Below are 10,395 nucleotides of genomic sequence, written 5' to 3'. Positions count from 1 at the left end.
GCAACAGGCAAGGATACCTTAGCAATGGGGACAATCATCGTTTATAAGGCAACCTCGAGGGACAAAATTGGTTATGAATGAGCTGAGGGCAACATTTGCTTTAGGTATCCTCGGAATCGAGGGACTTGACCATTTTGTAATAATAATAAAAGGCAACAAAGTAATAAGGCAACAAGGCAACACGAGAGGTTACCCTAAAGGTGTGTGTGTGGTACAATCACGTGGTTAAATTCAGATATTTATCTTGTAATTAATTATTCTAGGTTAATTCAAGGCTTGCACTCCCTAGGATTACTAACCACGCAATTAAAGAATATAGAAATTAAAGGCAGAATTTAAAAGTCCTACGTTATTACAATAAACACCTGTGGGCAGAAAAATAAAGGCGGAGATATAAATCTAAACTATTACAATAAACACTTGCAGGGAAAATAGATGCAAAATATAGAAGGAATACAATAAACCATTACGAGGCTTTGGGGCAGATACAAAATTAGGCAAAATATAATAAAGGCAAACTCCAAATGGAGAAAAAAGCTAATCACAATTAATAGAAATAAATCAATAAGGCAAGGCGAGAGGCGAGACCAAACGGGGCAAAGTTAACCATAGTTAATAAAAACAGGTTCAAAAAAAACTAGACTAGGATTAGTATTAATTATAAATTAGATTACTAGTCAGAGACCCGTGCTGTCGCCCGGGTGCATTATTTGTAGTGTAGTCTTTTATGAAAGATACGAAAAATATGAAATAAAAAAGTTTGACCAAATTGCATATATAAAATAGAAATTAACTATATATAAAAAATTACTAATAAGATATTAGTAATATGAAAGTTAGGTTCAAGGTTAAAATAATGATCCACAAAAAAAGTTTAAAATAGGTCAAGAATACAATAGCAAAATAGGGTCAAGTATTGATGATTGAAATAAAATAAATATTATAGAGATAGTGACCCGTGAGATGGAAAGCTAATGAGATGGAGAAAGAATTTTTTTTCCCGTGAGATGGAAAGCTAATGAGATGGAGAAAGAATTTTTTTTTCCGTGAGATGGAAAGCTAATGAGATGGAGAAAGAATTTTTTTTTTTGAAATTTAAAAATGAATATTTTAGGTTTCAAATAAAAGTCATTGTTGATTAAAATAAAATAGGCATTGTATTAAAAGTGATCCGTAAAATTATACATTTTATTAACGTATCAATGTGTTAATTTTGTGTGTAATAGATAATTTGGTCACATTTTGTGATCGGTAAGATTACACATTTTAAGAAAAAATTTTCGTGCGGAAAGGGTAAATTTATTTGATATTTTAATTATAATATTTGAGATATACATGCCAACATATATTTTTAAATGAGATGTTAGAAAAATGCAAGCTTACAATTAAAAAACGTGATTGATTTGGATTGAAAAATACTTTTTTATGTTGAATGTTTAGAAAAATGCAAGCTTACAATTAAAAAACGTGATTGATTTGGATTGAAAAATACTTTTTTATGTTGAATGTATAGAAAAAAGTAAGAATGTTTCAAGTTAGATTTAATCTTATTGTTCCTTCTTAACAGTTCCATACTATACATCATGCTACGTATGCACAAATATCAATTCCAAACAGTGTAAATTAGTTATATCATTAATTTGAATGATTCATAATCTGTATTCTTTGGTGAGCAAGCATGACACTACATTTCAAATTCGTATTCTTTTGTATAATACGTGAGCTCCAAAGATGAAAAGATTCACAGTAGTATTTAAGTATTAACATAAATTACACACCAAAGAAACTTAGTAGTTTACATCTCAATCTATTATCTATAATTAAGGTTAATGAGCAAGCAATTCAACAAATTATATCATTTACATAATACTTCTTAAAAAGAAACATAAGAGAAAGGGAATGGTAAACTCCATTGAAATTAGTTTAGAACAATATTGATGACAGAAAGATACATTGAAATTAGTCATAAAGTATTGCACACAAGTCTATACTTCAGACAAATATACCTAACATTAAAATATAAACACATTTATTTATACATGTAAACCAAAGTAAATTTAATTTATACACCCGTTAAATTTGTTTACCAAATAATTTAAATATAATTAAACCAACTTGTTATATAGGAAAATATAGTCAGTCAAATTTGTTTGACAAAAAAGTTTTAATTTACTACTACTTTTGAATTTGGCTGCAAAATTTGAAAGAACCACAACCACAACCTATTAAAATACATAATCATCTTGCTTACGGAAAGAATAGCAATTTCATTATGGCTACATCCATAGTTGTTTCTTCACAATCTTTTGATGGCACTCTCAAGAACATGACTTACCCTTGACTGCCCATTATAGTAGTCTTTAATGATCGGATGAGGCGATGCTAATTTTTCAAGGTCCTTCTGTGGAAGGAGGAAGATAGAAATTAGGGAATTGGAGTCAGCTTAATGATCAAAATGTCTTTCTCTAACTATTGTGAGAAACTACAGGATTTCACTTCAATGATATCAAGGAAGAAGAAAGGCGCAGCAGAAATCAAAATTGGATCTTGTATATCTTCTCAAAGTCCATAATGGATCCTGACACTTATTACATTAACTTTTAAGGATTTTATCCTCCTAATCACACTGATATTTCATAAGCAATCAACCTAACAGTCAGCTTTGCTTTGCGCAACTATATATAGAGCAGAGAATATTCCATACATCAGACACCTCTAAGCTTGATATTCCTCCATATGTTCAATCACCTGCATTGTATCAACAATTTATATTGATTGATTCAGTTCCATGATAAGCAAAGTTTATACACAGATGCAGATTTATAGGTTTAAACACTGTCACCTCAAGAACATGACAATGGTTGCAAGATAGGAAATCAATTCAAAGGCTAATACAAAGTATATTTCATAAAGTCATTTAGGCTGCAATTTTCAACGGCGGTGACGGTATCGTGATTCTTATCTCGGCTTGCTTTAGAAGACTACTGAGCAATCCTTAAAGGCCTGTCATATAATGAAAAGATTTAGAATAAAAAAGCAAAGGTACCTAATTTACATGTGCATAAAATGGTATAGTTCATAACTAAATGTAAGTACCAATGTTAATGGTATAATTTAGTTTCAGATACATTGGTTAGGTTTCATCCATAATTCTCTTATGTTAAGGTACAAACTTTGACATAAGTCTGTACTTTCCATCATGAATGTCTTCAACTCCACAAGCATTTACAACTTCTTCCCGGGTGATTGGAGGACACTTGATTCCTCCAACTACAAAACCAAACTCAGCCATTGCCCGGTGATATTGTGCACCACCATAAAGATGCATCGCTGCATTCTACATAGAAGGATAAGACAACCTAAATAAGTGGAATGACCACAGCATAAATATAAAACATATATGAAGTGGTAATTAAAGGCATAAGTTAAATGAATTCAACAACCAAAAAAGCAAGCCTGTAACAATCGTATAACTGAAAAGAATTAAATAAAAGCATGCATATTCAAGTTCATATAGAATACAAGACAGACAAATAAACTTATTTCACAATAACATTCAAAACCTACTGATAGAATACAATCAAATTAAAGTTAGCGAAAATTCATTAAAATCAGAAGAACTTAAAAGGGGAAGATTGGAAAATGGTAGAGAAAGAGAAAAAAAATGTCCTCGATTCTTCCCCGTGTTTCATCACTTTGATCTTCTACCTCTCGTGCTCCTGCTCCATGTCTTAAATCTCTAAGTGGTGTACCTTCAAATATTATAAGACATTGGCCAGTCAAAAATAAAATACTAAAGGAGCTGAAAGATTTGTGATGCCTTTTATATCTACAACCAAGTCAAAATTTCAATAGCTTTTGTCCAGTTAGTTTCAGTCGATTTCTCGATTGTTTCAACATTAACAAACCCATCTACCATATTTTTTTAATGAAGATATGAAAATTTTGTAGAAAAAAGTTAATACAAAAACATCGTAAGAGAAATCAAACATAAAATAGAGTTAATTCATTGCACTCGTATGCAAACGTTTATGACAAGTTCTGCACTTCACATCTTCTCAGAGTTTAAAGACTAAAACTAAAATAAGAGAAAGGAACATATAATCAATCCTGTGATTTAGAGAAACTATACTTTAACTGTGACACCAAAACTATACAAAATAAGAAACATATATTAAAGTACATGAGCAGTGATATGCAACAACAAAAATCAGCAACATATATTCGTAGTTTTCAGTGACAGTTTCAGCGGATTTACCGTAGAGAGCTTCTATTATAAAAAAGTGAAGGCTTAGTTTCTCCATCAGTTTCGATAATCATAGGTTTACTCAAGTAAATCTGCCCAAAATTGATCTTGTAAACAAACTGCAAGCACAACCAAAGTGTAGACTTTGAACAACAATGTAAAACATAACATGAAACCATGTGATCAAATGCAAATCCTTGTCATAATCACCAATAGCAGATCCTTGTTATTGTACTTGAAGCAAAACATACAGGAAAAATCAATCTCATGAAATCATACTATAAATTGAATATTGCAAGAATAAGCAATAAAAGTGTAATCTTAAAAAATTATACAATAATCTTCAAAATGACCATAGAAAATGTTGAACCACAAAGTTAACTAAACATACCTCTCATTAACCTCAGCAGTATTGAACTCAAATCAACTGAAAAAACAAAAAAAAATCAAACCAGAAAGTTATTACTCAGGGTTAATCAAAACCAACGGTGTACAATGTTAAAAGAAACATGAACATAGTCGTGCATCTTCTTCAAGATGAAAGTTCGGCGGCGGAATTTTAGGGCTTGAGGGGAAAGAGGAAAATTTTCATAGCCGTGCATCTTCTTTCATGGTGAAAGCTCGGCGGTGGAATTTTAGGGTTTGAGGGAAAAAGAGGGAACTTTTCATAGCCATACATCTTCTTTCATGGTGAAAGCTCGGCGGCGAAATTTTAGGGTTTGAGGGAAAAAGAGGGAGAAGAGAGTCTACGGGAGAGAGAGAGGAAAGACAATGAGGAAGAGAAGTGTCTGAATTGAGTGTGTAAGATTAGGTTGGAGGAAAAAAATGTTTTTTAATATGAGCCAATGAAAATGAAACACTTGGGACCTGAATACTGAAAGTGGTGTGCTATTTTGTTAGTTACGAATTTACCCTTTTGTAAGTGTAAAAAAATGTTGAGAAAAGGGCATTTTAGGATGTTTGGCCAATTGATTAGTAAAGGCTTGATAGTAGATTAGCCTAAAAACTAAATTAAGTTATTAATCTAAAAACCCAAATTAAATAACTATATTTCCCTAATTATTAACCTATTTACTAAATTAATTAAAAACATATAAACTAATTATTCTAATTAAACAAACTAATTAAAATTAACTATTCAAATTAATTTTTTAGGAAAAGGTTAATTAGGAAAATTTATTAAAGGAAAAAGAAAGTTAAAATATAAAAAAACTAGTTTAAAAAAAGAATTTTAAAAAAGTAATTTAAATAAAGGAAATAAAGAAAAAAATAAAAACTAGAAAAACCTGGGTCGGTGTCTGGTACTGCTGGTTGGTGAGGGTGTACGTTGGAGCAGCCTGTCCTGGGACGTTGGATCCACTCTTGGGAAGATCTGATGGTGGCTGCCTGAAGGAGTATTGTGAGGACGTAAGGCTCGCGCGCACAGGATTTGAGAATGGCTTTGCGCAAGAAATTGATTCCAAAAATATTAAGAGGCGCTGGGTATCGAACCCAAGTCTCCTTAGTGTCTAGCATTCTCCCATCAACCACTCGTGCTACATTTTTTATTTGAAAGTAATCCAATCAGAGAACATAATATATAAAAACATTGATTAATGATGGAATTTCAAAAAATAGTCAAACCGGGCCCACTGATTTCTGTATGAACCAATGAGATGTGGAGAGAGTGCGTTGATCCACTAACTGGCCAATTAGCTTGCTTGGAAAGGCCACGCGTTTTCTGACCAGGCCCTGTGTTTCCAAACCACCGCCGGCGACGGCGGCTTCATCTTTTCCGGTGAGAGGGCTTGCAACAAACCTGCAAAATCACGACAATAAATACAAAAAGGACACCCTGTCCCCCCTAAATCGACCTCTACGATCACGATGGTGGGGTCGTTTTTGCCTAAAAATGCCTGAATGCGAAGGTTCGACGAAACCAGAACCTTGTGCCCTAACAATGGCACCTTGAGATTCAGGCCCACAAGCTCGCATGTACCACGTCCATTCTGATTTAAATAGGATCCTTAACACCCCTATACATACCATGTTAGTCAACAATGGATAATCTGAGAGATTGAAAACTTGAAAATTTACCAACGATGGTGAGTCCGGGGGAGCTTGTTCTGGGCACGGTTTTGCTCGTCCAATGACTCGAATCGACTGTTGGGAGGTTCAGGAGGATAAAAAAATCTTTAGAATTGGATGGAAATGGCCGGAGGATTGCTTTTGATCGTGCCCTTATTTTCTTGAAATTTTATCACTTTGAAACCCTTGTTCCTTCTCCTCCTTCTCCTAATTTCTTTTCAACCTCAAATTCTGAGCATGTTTAGTATATATGTATAGGAGCATGAATTAGGTTAGAATATTGGACAAAATCTCTTAGAATCAAGGATTGGAAATTTGTTTGAGATATGACTTTCAATCTTTCTAATTTTGAACAAATTCCAATCTTTTCCAACCAATATACATGGGCACGAATTTGATGGAGTATCTTGATGATTGGAAATCAAAGATGAATCAAATCTTTTTATTTATTCCTCAAATCCTTGATTTTTAATCATAATTTTAATGAATAAAATTCACTAAAAAACCAAATAATTATCAATAATTCGTGGCCTTTAGTTTGGATATTCTAGATAACTTAGGTAACAAGATTGGATCATAAAAATTTGGGCCCATTTACAAGAAAATCCATTTTGAACCTTATTTGTTTCACATTTTTCTTTCGAAATTGTCCAACTTTGACAAGGCATATCTCCCTCAATTTTTAAGGTATGGAGGAGTTCTAGGACTTTTTGGAAACCTCAAGATGTCCTCTACAAGCAACTTTGGAAGCTTTTTTCCATTTGAGGATTTTATCTTGATGATATGGGCTTTAACAAAAAACTACTTTTGGTTGACTTTCAAAAAGGACCTGTAATGTTTTGATCCATATCTCTCAAATGAAGCATTTTTAGACTTGGCATGTGAGAGACAAATTTGTAGAAAATTTAATTTTCTTCAAATTGAGATTTGGATGGAAATTTCTGATGCTCCATGTGTAACACCCCAAATCTACCCCTCAAATAATAAGATCAAACAGAGTATAAAACATCGAAACAAGCAACAAATTTGAGGCATCACATATTCGACTTAAACAAAACTACAATTCATGCTCAAAGTACATGGATACATAACACTTATATTAGAGGAAACTCATAATTCATCAATCTTTTAAATCCAAACAACTTCATAATATTGCAGCGGAATCCAAATAATAACACATATCTAGATCAACATATGTCCTTGCCAACATGGCACAATGTGTCCAAAACGTCTCCACAAGATGCAAGCATTAAAGTTCAAGAAAAGATAATCAACATAAAACAAGACACAAGCAAGTATCGCAAACATTCCCCCCGAGTGCTACGTATCAGAGCATTGACACACCGACTCGAGCTATAAGGTACACGGCTACTCCACGTCGTTACTTGCACGTTACCAACGGAGGGTAACATTCAAACATAAGGGGTGAGATATCATTCATTATAAAGAAACGTATGATAATATTCTAAGCAAGAGAAAAGATCATACATTGGTCACCACTTCTCATCCCCATACTCAATACAATGATTTCACAACACATAATCAACTTAAGGAACGGTAACAATGTCATCAATTCAACTATGACAATATATACAATTCGTAAGTAAGATTCCACACAATTGCAACAAACATATCATCATCAAGTCACCACATCATAATCAAGTAAGACTCGAATGCAATTCACATGTGACTCGACTTATGAAGATGCATGTGGTACCATTTGGAGTAAAACTCCCACGTCTGAAGATTTGCCATTGGGCACACCGTCGCTAATTGCCATTAAGGCCACCGTCACTTTTTACCATTAAGGCCACCGTCTCTTTATGCAATGGATGTGACTCACTAAATGCAACATCCGTACAAACACGACATTCACAAATACATCACAAATACCGACTAAACATCATTATTTTTATAGTAATTCACCTCTTCCCAATCACGTCGCTACGTTGTATCATCATACAACAACACACCACTTCACCACACAAATCATAACATTAAACAAATACATTTAAAGAAGGATTAAAAGATTTATAAGCATTCCTAAATCACATTCATTAGAGAGGTCTCAATTATAGCTTCGCATAGGTTCAAACGGCACTTAAAAAGGAGTTACGGTTCAAAAGTTACATCATTTCAAAGTTTAGGAAAAATTCTGCAAAACAGGGTTCGCGGCGCCAACAAGGTTCGCGGCGCGAACTGAGCGAATCCAAAAATCCCTAACTTTCTGCCAAACAGTTCGCGGCGCCAACAAGGGGTCGCGGCGCGAACTGAGCAGATCCAGTTTTTCCCAAGTTTCTGCCAAGAGGTTCGCGGCGCCAACAGAGGTTCGCGGCGCCAACAGAGGTTCGCGGCGCCAACAGAGGTTCGCGGCGTGAACTGACGATTTTCATAAAACCCCAAACACAGAAAACAGCATACGAAACCCATTCAAAAACCCCTAAACTCAACCCAATCAAGTTGGAAAACACCAAGCATCACGAATATCAGTAGAATACAGGTTATAGACACAATTATAACACCTATTATGGGTCTTCTAACATCATAACATCTTCAATCATGCTTAGATTCACAATTTCATAGAAGTCAATTATAAACTCTAACAATCTCTATTCAATTTCTACACAATCATGGATAACAACATATAATCAAAACCCCACCCAAAACATCATCATACATCCCTTTAGCATGAAAGAATCTCACCCTTACCTTAGGTTTTGGATTGAAGCCAACTCTATCTTCAACCTTGAGATTCTCCTCTTTCTCTTCACTCTACTCTTCTTTCACCAAAAACCCCAAAATGAACTTCTAATTTCTATTTCCTCTAAAACCCTTGTTTTAGTTAAACCCTTACTATCTTAAATTACTAATGGGCTCTAACTAACACCCCTCACTTACTAATACCGACTTAGGCCCAATTATCAACAACACTTACTATCTTATATTATTACTAATAATTCCCAATCAAAACAACATAAAATCAATCAAGCATATAATTAACACATAGTTCACAATTAATTCATATAAAATAAGGAATTAAAGAAAAACGGTCGTTACAACTCTCCCCCACTTAGAATATTTTCGTCCTCGAAAATTACATCAATCGAATAACTCAGGATACGACTCGCGCATTTTGCTCTCCAATTCCCACGTCATACTTTCACCGATAGTTCCCGAACAAACCACCTTCACCAAAGCAATCTCTTTTCCTCTAAGCGCTTTCGTTTCGCGATCCTCAATTCTTATCGGCATAGTCTCCACCGTGAGATTATCCCGCACTTGTACATCATCCATATGAATTACATGCGAAGGATCAGGAACGTACTTCCGAAGTTGCGACACGTGAAACACATCATGCAAATTCGAAAGATTAGGTGGTAAAGCCACCCTATACGCCACATTACCAACCTTCTCTGAAATCTGATACGGTCCAATAAAACGAGGAGTGAGCTTCTTCAACTTCAAGGCTCTCCCTACTTCGGTAACCGGCGTAACTCTCAAGAATACGTGATCACCAGCTTGGAATTCTAAATCTTTCCTCCTCTTGTCATGGTAACTCTTCTGCCTACTTTGCGAAGTCTTCATCTTCTCACGGATCAACTTAACCTTCTCGGTAGTTTCTCGAACAATCTCAGGTCCAAGTACTACACTCTCACCCGTTTCATGCCAACACAACGGAGTCCTACACCTCCGACCATACAACGCTTCAAACGGTGCCATACCGATACTCGAATGGTAACTATTGTTGTATGTGAACTCTATCAATGGAAGATAAGTATCCCACGTACCTCCCTACTCAAGAACACAAGATCTCAACAAATCCTCCAAAGATTGAATCGTTCTCTCTGTTTGACCATCGGTCTGAGGATGATACGCCGAACTCAATCTCAACTTAGAACCCAACGCCTCTTGCAAATTCTTCCAAAAATCTGAAGTGAACCTCGGATCTCTATCCTAAACAATACACAAAGGAACACCATGCAACTTCACAATCACACGGACATAAATTTTCGCCAACTTCGAAACCGGATAAGTGATGTTAATAGGTATGAAATGAGCCGACTTCGTAAGCCTATCAACAA

At 34.8% G+C, this 10,395-nt stretch overlaps 1 long non-coding RNA gene across 1 annotated transcript; it reads right to left on the bottom strand.

The window, feature by feature from the left end:
- Positions 1–2,530: 2,530 nt before the first annotated feature.
- On the bottom strand, positions 2,531–5,055 carry LOC131653280 (uncharacterized). The gene is made up of 5 exons (XR_009299049.1): positions 4,638–5,055; positions 4,259–4,365; positions 3,097–3,752; positions 2,843–3,003; positions 2,531–2,748 (listed from the first exon to the last, which is right to left on the bottom strand). It is a non-coding gene; the product is annotated as an uncharacterized LOC131653280 (long non-coding RNA).
- Positions 5,056–10,395: the final 5,340 nt, after the last annotated feature.

Source organism: Vicia villosa, linkage group LG2, assembly GCF_029867415.1.
Source record: "Vicia villosa cultivar HV-30 ecotype Madison, WI linkage group LG2, Vvil1.0, whole genome shotgun sequence".
Classification (NCBI taxonomy): domain Eukaryota; kingdom Viridiplantae; phylum Streptophyta; class Magnoliopsida; order Fabales; family Fabaceae; genus Vicia; species Vicia villosa.
Note: the sequence above shows the minus strand (reverse complement) of the source record. Positions and strands in the feature narration are given on the sequence as shown.